This window comes from Chelonoidis abingdonii, chromosome 2 (genome assembly GCF_003597395.2).
Source record: "Chelonoidis abingdonii isolate Lonesome George chromosome 2, CheloAbing_2.0, whole genome shotgun sequence".
Classification (NCBI taxonomy): Eukaryota; Metazoa; Chordata; order Testudines; family Testudinidae; genus Chelonoidis; species Chelonoidis abingdonii.
In genome coordinates, this window is record NC_133770.1 from 291,261,822 (window position 1) to 291,275,184 (window position 13,363).

At 48.5% G+C, this 13,363-nt stretch overlaps 1 protein-coding gene across 1 annotated transcript in view; it reads right to left on the bottom strand.

Annotated features, from left to right (window-relative positions):
• The window catches only part of COL22A1 (collagen type XXII alpha 1 chain), a 346,712-nt gene extending 337,451 nt beyond the window's left edge, over nucleotides 1–9,261 (bottom strand). The window contains exon 1 of the mRNA XM_075062036.1: nucleotides 9,211–9,261. The gene's annotated coding sequence lies outside the window, so the exon portion shown is untranslated. The remainder of the gene's footprint in view (nucleotides 1–9,210) is intronic.
• Between the last annotated feature and the right edge of the window lie 4,102 nt (nucleotides 9,262–13,363).

Sequence of the window (13,363 nt, forward strand, 5' to 3'; positions counted from 1 at the left end):
GCTCCAAGCAATGAGGGAAGGAAAAAAAAAAAAAAGCCGCAATGAGCGGCACTTTGGCAGCAGCTCCACCGCCACAGCTTTGTCCTTCGGAATTGCCGCTGAAGAGCTGGATGTGCCACCCCTTTCCGTTGGCTGCCTCACGTGCCTGCTTGCTGCGCTGGTGCCTGGAGCCGGCCCTGGTGCGAGCTGCTTGCCAAAGGTTGCCAATCCCCAGACTATACCATGCCTGGCAAGATCTTTGGCAGAGTCATTTACAAAGGCCCTTTTTTGCACCCATACCATCCCAGGTTGTGGTCCTGCTAGGGTGACCAGACGTCTCGATTTTATAGGGATAGTCCTGAAATTTGGGGCTTTGTTTTAGATAGGCACCTATTACCCCCCACTCCCGTGTCCCAATTTGCACACTTGCTGTCTGGTCACCCTAGGTCCTTCGGATCTGACAAGTTGAGCAGAGGTGAGCTTGGTCAGTGCTAGGATGGGACACTGCTAGAGAAACTCCAGGGGCTTCAGGAAGTGTCACTGATCATTCTTACATGGCCCTCTTCTCTCTGAATTGTGACTGAAACAATGTCCTCATCTGCAGTTAGGAGGTAGTATGCAGCTGAAGGCTCCAACTCAGTCTATGGCAGGGTTTCTCAAACAGGGGTCGATGCTTGTGTAAGGAAAGCCCCTGGCGGGTTGGGCCAGTGTGTTTACCTGCCCCGTCCGCAGGTCCGGACGATCGCGGCTCCCACTGGCCGTGGATCGCTGCTCCGGGCCAATGGGAGCTGCTGGAAGTGGCATGGGCCGAGGGACTTACTGGCTGCCACTTTCAGCCGCTCCCATTGGCCCGGAACAGCAATCTGCAGCCAGTGAGAGCCACGATCGGCTGGGGCAGGTAAACCCACCAGCCTGGCCCGCCAGGGGCTTTCCCTACACAAGCAGCAACCCTTGTTTGAAAACTCTGATCTATGGGTCTCAAAGATCTCATGGCATATTTTCCTAGGGGAAAAGCGTTAAAGCCATTGTCAAGCTGTAACGTGGGTTGAAAATTGTGCCTACTCGTACACTTCTCTTGCTGTTTCATTTGATTAAGAGAGATTCTGTTTCATTTTGCTGCCTGGAACTATTGGGTCTTGTGGCTGTGAGGTATTAAACAGATGCTGCACACCACCTCAGAAATGAGTGATGTGATTGCTGGCTACATAAAGCACTTTGAGATGAGGGGTGGGGTGGGGTTTTTTTTGTTTGTTTGTTTCTTTCTCATGCCAAGGGTGACAATCAGGACACACTGCCTGGCTTCATCACTTGATACAATTGCAACATTCACAATTATAAACGTGTTTCCGCAATACAGGGGTTAAGTGGCAGCTTTAGTCAGAACTGAGAAGCAACAGGAATTTCTAAGGCATCCCCAAGAATAAACTTCCTTCTGTGGAGAAGGGAATTTCCACTGACATGCCAACTGCTTTCTTTTTATCTCAGTTAAGGTAAACCTTGCTGTTTTGGAAGGAAATACCTTAGATCCTATCAGCAGCTCTGTAATTTGACAGGCTTAAGCAAGTAGCAAGTGCAAAAATTGCACATAAGTAAAGAACAATAAAAACAGAACAATAAAGTTTTGGCTGAAGACAGATTTAAAAAAACATGAGTCCAAAAAGGTGCTAGACGTCAATAGAGCTAAAAGTTCCCTAGACTGGCATTATTACAGTATAATATTGCTGTTTTGACACCTCATACTAAAATCATTAAGAGTGAACATTCAGTGCATTATGACAATCCAACTGAGGCACTTAAACCAAACTTAGGGAATACCTCAACACTAGAGCAAGCCAAAGATATATTTGTAATGAACCACATCGATGCCAGAGTAAACAGATTGGGATAACCCGGGAAAACAATGTTTGCATCTACAACATAGCAGATTAACTCGGAGAGATTAGCACTAGCAAAGCAAACATTATTGTGTTGGGGAAAATCCATGCAACAGTGTAACCTGGCCTGAAAGTACTCTGAGTTTTATGTCTCTCACTTGCCAAGGACAGATTTTCATTCATTCCTAACCTCATTTCAGGGCACAGACAGCTTGTGTAAATTAGAATTGACCCCTTGCCAGCCACTGACCCACCCTAGGGGTTTGTATTGTTTATGGCCAGCTCTGTCCAACTCAGCCCATCCTGAGCTTTAAATAGGATTCTGAGGAAGGGGCTGGGTTGCTGTTACTATAGAACATGGGTTCTCAAACTGGGACTCAGAACAGACATCGGGGTGAGGACCAGCCTCCCTTTCCTATATTAGTAAATAGCAGGGGTTCTAACTAGCTCCTGGCTGAGTGAAAGGGGAGTTCTAGGATGGAAGAGGTTGGAAACCACCACCGTAGAACCATTTAACAAGTATTTCAGAAGCAATTTTAAACTAACTGATCGACAAGGATCAGGCCATAGTTCTCCTCCCTGCATCAGAAATAGTTTAACACAAATTGATAGGTGCATTAGTGGAGGGCAGACACTCATTCTTCCAAGGCATCAGGTCTTGGCCATTATATACAGATAGGCAAAAGACCCAGTGATGGCCACACCCAGTGCTCATCAAGAGTCTACTTCTGCACCCACTAAAATGAGCAGCAAAGCTCCCATTGACTTCAGTGGGCAAAGGATCAGTTCTCTAGTTCTCATGTTGTTTCTAGAAACACAAGGAAACGTTGTTTTGCTACACACAATACTGCATTAAGTTACCTTTCCGATTCTGCCAGGAAGTTCAGTATCTGTTGTGTAACCTGTCTGGCCATAGCTGCTTATTACTGTGAGGAGTTAATTTTTATTCCACTCCAAATTAGAGCTCTGGTTTATGATAACACTCCCTCGCCAGCCAAGGGAATAATAAATAGCACTTGTATAGCTTGACGTTTTTAGAATGCTCTGCGAACATTAGCTAGCTAGTCCTCATAGCACCCCGGGAAGTTGGAAAGTAAATATTATAATCCCCATGTTACTGAGTAGGAGACAAGCAAAGAAATTAAGTGCCTTTCCCACAGCCATACATTAAGGCCCTGATGCAGCAAACAGCTCCAATTCAGTGCACATGCTTAAGTGCTTTGCTATCTTTAATGGGCCTTAAGCTCATTCTTAAATCACTGCTGAGTCAGGACCTAAATCAGTAGCAGAGCTGTCATGAGAACTCAGCAGGACCTTGCTCCCAGACCCATGCTCTAACTCAAGGGGTCTCAATGCAGGAAACGGAAGGGTCATGACACCCTGATCATGGTCACCCTACCCTTCTCATATGGCTACCTGGGAAGGGGGTTTCCCAGCTAGACCCCAACTAGGAGGGATGGGGACCCGATACGGAAAAAAGGATGTGTAGCACAGACAAGGTTGAGAAGCCCTTTTCTCATCACTAAGCTAAGCTATCTGTCCAATCTCCTTCATAAATGGAGTAAGAACATTAATACTGGCCTTTGCGTTCTCCCACATAGGAAGGCAGAGGAAGCCCTGCTTGGCTACTGTCATGGAGTTCCCATTGTAGTCTCTTCCATTACAGAGCATTTGGGACAAAAGGGAGGGTCAGTGGCCCAAATCCTGCAGATCCCCTAGTCTGCATGGGCTCAGGGCCTTCCCAAAGATTCCCTGCATGTCCACACCAGCTCTGGGTCTCTGGAGCCCTGCTCCCCCTGGTGGAGCAACTCCAATAAAACCATATTGCCAGGGCTTTCCCAGCCAGTGGCTATCTCCAAGATCCACAGCAAGAGGGAGTCAAGATCACAGAGGAAAGATCTTCAGCACTTCCTGAAAATCAGGTCCAGTAAGGTAGGTAAATTCTATTATTTGCAGATGGGGAGCCGGAGAGTATAAGTGACTTGCCCAAGATTAGCAGCACCTCTGTGGCAGAGCTAGGTTTAGCATCAAGGTCTCTTGATTTCCAGTCTGTCCTTCAATTCCAGTACTCAGGCACAGATAATCCCTCAACTGATAGCATGTAAAGTTATAGCCACCTGCAACTGGCTGCAGATGCCCCTTGATAAAAGTTATAATTCACAATTATTAATAACTGAATTCCAAATAAATAAATACATAACTTGTGGAGCTTTTGCATCGAAACCTGAAAGTGGCTGATATTTGTCTGTTTTTGTTTGTTATGTTACCAACCTGAAACCCGGGCCAGTTTTTAAAAGACCTGGTCCAAACTTACGACTTCAGGGGAGAAAAGATACAAAACATGCTGGTTTGGACCCCAAACTAGGTAAGACTTGGTGGCGCTGGCCAAGATGTGCTCTGAGTTTGGGGGGTTGTTCAAACTCAAAGCTCAAAGGGAACCTTAAGAGCTGCAAACCTACCCAAAGCAAAAATGGGGGGGGACATATTTGCATAAGCCCTTCCAAAAATATCTTGGCTCAGCTAAGTGAGCTGGGACATAAACATCTTTGATCAGGTTTGCATATGCAAACTTTTGGAGTGTGATGCAAGATACTATTTCCACTGAAGTAAATTGCAAACTCCTCCATTAATTTCAGTAGAAGCGGGAATGGGCCCAATAAAGATGCACCAAATGCAGTCTCTGTGCAGTAAAGGAGATAGCAAGTTAAAGCCAAGAGGGAGCCTGTTTCAGGATTATTTGAGATCACTACTGGTATCCTTGCTCCAGTACCATTCCCCTGCTACTGCTAAATGTGCTATAAGAATTTCAAACACCTTTTCACAAGTGCTCGGCTATAATCAAGTTACTTCTGCACATTTTGGTTCCCTTATTATTCCCACAGTGTTATATAGTAAGGATCAAACGATACAGTCCTGCTCATTGCATAGTTGCAGCTAGGCCTTAATGAAGACTGCAGGACGTGCCACCAGGTCTGGGCTGGAGGGAATATATTACAGTACAACCTTTACTGGGAAAGGCTGATGTCTTAACTGCAGTAGGAGTTCCCCACCTGGAAGGTGGGAAGGATCAAGGACCTGTGACTGTTCAAAAGCAATAGGGAACATGGAATAATTATGGACCATCAAGGGACTTTTCAGTGTAATTAAAAGAGGTTGGGGGATTTTATCCTGCGTCAGATAGTTGAGGTGCCATAGTACAGGGACAACAAGCAACAGGTACAAAGTGGTGCTGAGTAACAGGGCACTGTCAGCCTAATAGGTGGGGTTTTCTTTCATAGAATATCAGAGTTGGAAGGGACCTCAGGAGGTCATCTAGTCCAACCCCGTGCCTTCCAAAGGGGGGCAGGGACCCCCCCCCCCCCCCATTTTCCCAACTAAATCTTCCCAGGCAGGGGCTTTGTCAAGCCTGACCTTTAAAAACCTCTAAGGAAGAAAATCCACTACTCCCTAAGGTATACCATTCGTGCTTCATCACTCTCTGAGTGAAAAAGTTTTTCCTAATATCCAACCTACTCTCCCACTACACTTGAGACCATTAACTCCTTGTTCTGTCAATCAGGTATCCACTTGAGAAAGTCTAGATCCATCCTCTTTGTGAACCCCCTTCAGAAGTTGAAAGCACTATCAAATCCCCCTCTTTTCTCTTCTGCACGACTAAACAATCCCAGTTCCTCAACCTTCCTGCATAAGTCATGTGCTCCACCCCCTAACCATTTTTGTAGCCTCTGCTGGACTCTTCCAGTTTTATCCACATCCTTCTTGGAGTGTGGGCCCAAAACTGGACACAGTACTCCAGATGAGGCCTCACCAATGTCAAATAGAGGGGAATGATCACATCCCTCGATCGGCTGGAAATGTTCTTTACTTTTACAGCCCAAAATGCCATTAGCCTTCTTGGCAACAAGGGCACACTGTTGACTCATATCCAGCTTCTCGTCCACTGTAACTCCTAGGTCCTTTTCTGCAGAACTGCTGCCTAGCCATTCGGTCCCTAGTCTGTAACAACGCATAGGATTCTTCCGTCCTAAGTGCAGGACTCTGCACTTGTCCTTGTTGAACCTCATCAGGTTTCTTTTGGCCCAATCCTCTAATTTGTCTAGGTTCCTCTGTATCCTATCCCTACCCTACCACTCCTCCCAGTTTAGTGTCATCTGTAAACTTGCTGAGAGTGCAGTCCATGCCATCCTCCAGATCATTAATGAAAATATTGAACAAAACTGGCCCCGGGACCGACCTTTGGTGCACTCCGCTTGAAACCGGCTGCCAACTAGACATGGAGCCATTGATCACTACCCATTGAGCCCAATGATCTAGCCAGCTTTCTATCTACCTTATAGTCCAATCACCCAGCCCATACTTCTTTAACTTGCTGGCAAAAATACTGTAGGAGATCATGTCAAAAGCTTTGCTAAAGTCAAGGAACAACACATCCAATGCTTTCCCCTCATCCACAGAGCCACTTATCTCCTCATACAAGGCAATTAGGTTAGTCAGGCATGACTTGCCCTTGGTGAATCCATGCTGACTGTTCCTGATCACTTTCCTCTCTTCTAAATGCTTTAAGGCTCTGTCATCAATGACAGGAAGGGAGGAAAGTTTAAGAGTGATGTAAAGAGCAAAAACTGCAAGCATTCAACGATAATTAAAAAAAAATAGATCTCAAGAGAAAGTCATAAAATGACAAATTGACATTTTCTTTGAAGCAGACATAATTACACAGTATTTTGCAAGAAACATATTTTAATGAGAGTTCTAAATGTGCATTGAAGGCAAAGGAATCTCTTTTGAAATAGCGTAGTCTCCATCAAGAGCTAGCTCTGGCATGTAAAAGACTGTTTGCCCTAAAATATTTGAAAAGTCAGCAATGGGAGTCAGGCAAGGATTCAGTGTATGCGTATACAGATTCTCTCTCACACACACGTACGTCTCAGAACTCAGGAACCCCACCCAAAGATTTTTATTCCTCCAGGAAGAGCCTACAGCCAGACCCAAAATGATCAATTGAGGCATCACTGTCTACTGGTTAGAGCAGACATGGGCAAACTGCAGCCAAAGGGAGCTGCTGGAAGCAGTGGCCAGTAGGTCCCTTGGCCTGTGCAGCTTCCAGTAGCTCCTATTGGCCCAGAGCAGCGATCCGCGGCCAGTGGGAGCCATGATCGGCCGGACCTGTGGACAGGGCAGGTAAACAAACCGGCCCAGCCTGCCAGGGGCTTTCTTTACACAAGTGGCGACCCCTGTTTGAGAAACCCTGGGCTAGACAGACCATTGATCTGACCCAGTAGGATCGTTCTTATATTCTTATGTAAGCCAATGGAGACTCTCCAGGCTGGTTTGGGCTGCTGTAACTAAGATCAGACTGTGGCTCTGAATGTCTCTGTGCCTTGGTTTCCACTGGACGGAATCACAGCAGAGAAACTCCACACTGCTCCATAGCAGGAGCCATATCTACTGCAACAGTCGAGCCCAGTGAGAACTGCAGCATTTTTGTAGATATTCTGAGAGTAAAATCTCCCAGTTCATCATCATCATGGTAGGAAAAGTCTTTTTAATTGCCTTTACTCATGCTGAACTCTACTTACGCATACAAGTAGTCCAATGAGTCTGCAACACTGACTCCCAACCATTACTCTGTAATAATACTCTGCAAATTTTGTAATGATTAGAATGGCCAGGTGCCCAGTTTTCAACTGGAAAGTCTAGTGGAAAAGGGGACCTGATAGTGTCCACGCAGATCTACTTCTGGTTACTGTGGGTGGGGAAGGCGCTGGGTCATCCCTTGCGCCAGCCTCTACTCAGCCGGGACCACCTCCTATCTGAGCTGGGCAGCTGCAGCTCCCAGCCCCAGGTGAGTCATTCCTGATCTGGGCAGATGGAGCAGGAGGGAGGAGAGGTGAAAAGCAGTGAGCAATGGAGGCATGAGAGAAGAGGAGTGAATGGGGGGCAGGGCCTCAGAGGGAGAGGTGGGGTAGGGGATGTTCCACCACTCCTGCTGGAGCATCCAGTTTTTAAATAGTAACAAGGTGTCAATTCTATTAATGATGTGTACAATAGCAAATATTGTCATGAATACGACACTTTACCCAAAAGATCCCAAAGCATTCTCCAAACCAGGCACACACAGCACCACTAAACTGCACCCTCCACATATGTATAAGGCAACAGTAAACTGGAAAACATGAATGACAATGACAGGAGCTGAAAACTTGGCAAACCATACTGAGGAAAAACTCCTGCTGTTCCAAAAAATAAAAGTTGTCATAGAATCTTCAAGGCCAGATTTATGGGTTTGGGGGGGGAGGGTGCACCCATGTGCACAATGTATGTACTTCCATGTCTAAGTCACACATGATGTTATCATGGCTACATGATCAAATCTGGTATTTACACTCAAAAATGGATAGTCAGTTGCATAGCTGATCATTTGCCAAACTGAAGCAGTGCACACGCAAGTGCAGTGATCATGGATGAAAATTAAGCGTATAGTTGCCTGCACAGATTTTGCAGGTGCTTACTTCTCAAAAGCTGCCCCTCAACGTCCATGGAGAGCAGATGGAATGTGTTATTTTAAGGTCGGAAGCACATACACACACACCACATTAAGTACACACTAAGGGATGCAGAGTGTCAGCTGTCAAAGAGTCAATGACCGCTCTAAGAGCATCCAGATATATAAAATGCTATAAAGAAAATGTAAAAAGAACTGCTGACTTAGACAAGAGCTCAATGTTTAGAGGAAAACAAATTCTACAGTGAGAAATTGGGTCAAAGTGGCTTTATAATAAATATGAGGTGGAGAAAAGATTAACCAGAACCAAATAAGTTAGGTTTGGTAGAAAATGTAAGTACAGGAAGAAGCTAGATAAATCAAAATACTGATCTGAGTGTGACCTGCAGAATCAACTTGAAAAATGATGGTTACAAAGGAACACTCTTGTGACAGCCAAAAAGCTCAGATCAACTTTAAACCTTTGACTTTTCTTAATGGTGACATTACCAGTTTCTAAGTCTCTGCATCTATCTCCTTACAATCAGCCAGGAATCTAGCACTTACATAGCACCTGGCTCTCGCAAGTTCAGTATTGTAATAAGTTGACAGAAACACATCAGCACAGCGCGCAGGCACAGTTAAAATTTTGCAGACTAAATTAAAAAATGTGGATTATGTACAATTTAATCCAATTCCTCTTGGTTTTTCTTGTATCATTAACTCCACATTCTGTTGCTACATGTCTACAAAAACTTCTGCACAAGTTTCGCCCACAGCGCGCAAAGAAAAAATGGATCCAAACTAATAAACCAGGGTTGTCTTCAGATATTTATAGTGCACGGCTGTTAGGATTACACAAATTCCTCTTACCTGTAGCAAAAAAGCACCAGAAAAGCTGCCAACTGTCGCCCAATTCCGGAGCCACATTCAACTGAAAAGTACTTTGCAGAGTTGTCAGCCAAAGTGGAGACTGGCACTTGTTCCCCAGATCGGAAGAAGGAAAGGAAAAGAAAAAAAAACAACAACACACCACACCAAAACTCAGCAGGGTGCTGGAGGGGAGGAAAAACCCCACTCTCTATATCCTACATCCCAGCAACCGACACAGAAATGGAGAAAAATGACATAAACACAGAGAAAAAAAAAGACAAGTAAATACAGCTAGAAGGGACTGAGGGAATATGAAGAAGTCCAGCTCCAGGGAGAGATGATCTAAGTAGAAGAGAAGCAGCCCTGAGCTCGGGTTAGACTAGTCTCTGAGGGAGAGAGCTGGGAAGTATAATGAAGTGGGATCTGGGAAAGGGGGGGCATGGGAGGGGTTGAGGGAGGGAAGAGGGTAGGGGGTGTGGTGAAAGGAAGGGAGGGGGACAAGGGAGGGAGCTATCTTGGATAGGAGGGGAGGGGATGAAGCTTTAGGAAGAGAGGGGGCCAGAGAGTGGTTTAAGGAGGATGGGGTGGAGGGAGGGAGCAGAGAGGAAGGTGACTAGGGTCTGGATTGGGGAGGGAGGGGCAAGGGGCTGATCTGAGGGTGTACATGAGGGAGGAGGGAAGAGGGCTTATAATGGGGTTAGCTGAGGGGAGAGAGAGGGGAGGGGACGGGGTGTGGAGACAGAGGAGTGGAGCTGCAGAGCAGAAGAAGGCTGACAGAAAACACTGAGGGGCTGATTTGGGGTTAAAAGGGGGAGAGGGAGAAGGAGTCTGGGGCTGGTTTAAAGCAGGGGGCAAAAGGGAGATAGGGAGGGGGAGGAAGATGAGGAGGGGGCTAAGGGCTGAAGGCCAAGTGGGAGACCGGGGAGGAGGAGGTTAGGGTCAGATGGCTGAGAGGAGAAGGGGTTAGGGGCAGGTTAAGGGGAAGAGCAGCAGCAGCAGCAGGAGGGGGCTTGGGTCAGGTTAAGGGGAGGAGGAAGGGGCTGGGGCAGGTTTAGAGGAGGCAAGCAGAAGCAGAATGGGAGGCGGGGGCAAGGGTAGGTTTAGGGGAGGAGGAGCGGCAGGAGGAGAGGGCTGGGGCAGGTTTAGGTGATGGGGAGGTGGAGCAACAGGAGGAGGGGGAGCTGAAGGAGGAGGGGACTAGGGGTAGGTTTAGGGGAGGAGGAAGGGGCTGGGGCAGGTTTAGAGGAGGCAAGCAGAAGCAGAATGGGAGGTGGGGGCAGGGGTAGGTTTAGGGGAGGAGGAGCGGCAGGAGGAGAGGGCTGGGGCAGGTTTAGGTGAGGGGGAGGTGGAGCAGCAGGAGGAGGGGGCTAGGGGTAGGTTTAGGGGAGGGGGAGCAATAGGAGGAGGGGGCTAGTGGCAGGTTTAGGGGAGGGGAGCAGGGGCAGAGTGGGAGGAGGGGCTGGGTTAGGTTAAAGGGAGAGGGAGCAGCAGGAGGAGGGGGCTAGGGGCAGGTTTAGGAGGGGGCAAAGGGGGAGCAGGAGAAGGAGTGGAGAAGGTGGGGCTGCTTTAAGGGAAGAGATGGAGGAGGAGGCTCTGGGGATTGAGTTTCAGAGACTTATAAAGCAGCCCAGGAGAGAGGGAAAAAAGCAAGAGGCTGACAGCTCCTGGGCCAATTATAGCCTAACTTTGCCAAGTATTTTGGTCTCTTTACGGCCACATCTGAAATAACTGTCTGCAGGGGCAGAGGGAGAAGCAGAGGGAAAGATCAGCCTGGCAGCAGCTGGAACTTGAGCCCCTTGGGGGACGTCAAAGACCCAGCACCCCTTTCCCCTTGTGGGAAGATGACAAGGGGGCCAGAGAGTGAGGGACACATCCCTAGTGGCTTTGAGAAATAAATGCCCATTTTGGCTTTGAGAACATGTGGCCTCCTCTTTCCCACCCTCCCTGAGCTCAGTGTCTAAATAAAAAGCCCTCGGCAGGGATATTTTTGGTAGAATTTCAGCACTAGCCTGTTTGCTGGAGCCATCTGTCCATCCTACACCCACCGCCCCACTGCCACATGCCTCTGCTCTTCATTCCTGGATAGACTCAGTGGCCACATTCAGACGCCCAGGAGAGGTCTGCTGCTCATGCAGCGCTTCTTCATGGTGCTCTCACAATAGGGATGAGGACGGGGCCCGATTCACGGTGCTCACTCCTGCCATTCATCCATTCTGCCCCCCTTGCTCCCGTTCAGTGGTGCCTTCTCCGGCAGCCGTCCTGTTGAGTTTCATTGGCCTGCTCTCAAATACAGTGCTGCTCGGTGAAGAGAAAGGTGACAAAATCTGGCCCACAGCGAGCAGACTGTCAATAGGTGAGCACAAGTACGGCAGTCCCATTAAGACTGCTCCTGTGAGTAGGTGCTTACCGGTCATAGTCTAGCCCACTGAATTCAGTGGGACAGTGGGCTTCATCCTGCTCCCATTGAAATCAACAGCAAAACTCTCATCGATGTCTACAGTGCAGGACCAGGGCCTACATCAGAGGTGGGCAAACAACAGCCCACAGGCCACATCCAGCCCAAGGGGCCATCCTGCCTGGATCTTGCGCTCCTGGCCAGGGAGGCTAGCCCCTGGCCCCTCTTCTGCTGCCCCGTGCCCGGCAGCCGTGCCACTGCATGGGCAGCGCTCTGGGTGGTGGAACGGAGTGCTCCTTCTGAGCGGAGTGGCAGAGTAGCTGGCTCCGGCCAGGCAGCATGGCTGCCAGACATGCTGCTCTGAGCGGCATGGTAAGGGGGTGAGGAGTGGGGGGGTTGGATAAAGGGCGGAGGGGCCTGGGTGGCAGTCAGGGGACAGGGAGCGGGGGGGGGTTGATAGGGGCAGGCGCCGTTGGAATGGTCAGAGGTTCGGGGAGGCGGTCAGGGGATAGGGAATGGGGGGGGTTGGATAAGTGTGGGAATCCTGGGAGGCCTATCGGGGGACAGGGGTGTGGATAGGCCAGGAGACAGGGAATGGGGGCAGAGTTGGATAGGCATGAGGTCCTGGGGGGCCTGTCAGGGGGCAGGGATGTGGATAGGGGTTGGGGCAGTCAGGGGATTGGGAGCTGGGGGTTGGATGCGGGTGGGATCCCAGGGGTCGGTTAGGGGCGGGGGGTCCTGGCAAGGGGCGGTCAGGGGACAAGGAGCGGTCAGGGGACAAGGAGCAGGGGGTGTTGGATGGGCTGGGGGGTCTGAGGGGGGAAGTCAGGGGGCAGAAAGTGGGAAGGGGAGGATAGAGGGTGGGGGCCAGGCAGTTTGGAGAGACACAGCCTTCCGGCCCTCCATACAGTTTTGCAACCCCAATGTGTCCCTTGGGCCAAAAAGTTTGCCCACCTCTGGCCTACATGCATAAAGGTACTACTTTCTTAACGGAATAGCTCAGGGTTTCTCAAATAGGGGTCACCGCTTGTGTAGGGAAAACCCCTGGTGGGTCGGGCTGGTTTCTTTACCTGACCCGTCCTCAGGTCCGGCCGATCACCGCTCCCACTGGCCGCAGATCGCTGCTCCAGGCCAATGGGAGCTGCTGGAAGTGGCAGCCAGTAAGTCCCTTGGACCACACCACTTCCAGCAGTTCCCATTGGCCTGGGGTGATCGGCCAGACCTGCGGACGGGGCAGGTAAACACACTGGCCCGGCCCGCCAGGGGCTTTCCCTACGCAAGCAGCGACCCCTGTCTGAGAAACCCTGGGATAGCTCTTGAGCTGGCCTAGCTCCATTGAAGTCAACATAATTGTCAATAGCAAAAATCCATCTAATTCATATCTGGTTTCTTTTCAGAGCCATGCTTCCTTCAGGTTGCTAATCCCACTTCAGTTTCTTCAAACAGCAGGAATTTCTAAAATCCTTTATTTTGCAATCCACACAAATTTCAATAATGAAAATAAACTGTCCAGTTTCACTTCTGTTTTCAGCCACTTTCTGGTTTTCATGCCGTGGTGCAATGCTGCAGTGTTTGTGTTGCAAACCAATCAGAGAATATTTATTCGTGTTTTTTCAATATCTGTTTTTGCTAGAATTGTTTCTTATAATTTTTTTTTTTGCAAACATTTCCTTCGGTTTTGTTGATTTTTTAAAAAAATAAAACCTACATTACACTCCAAAGGTCACCTACCCGTGGACATTTAAGATATATGCGGTA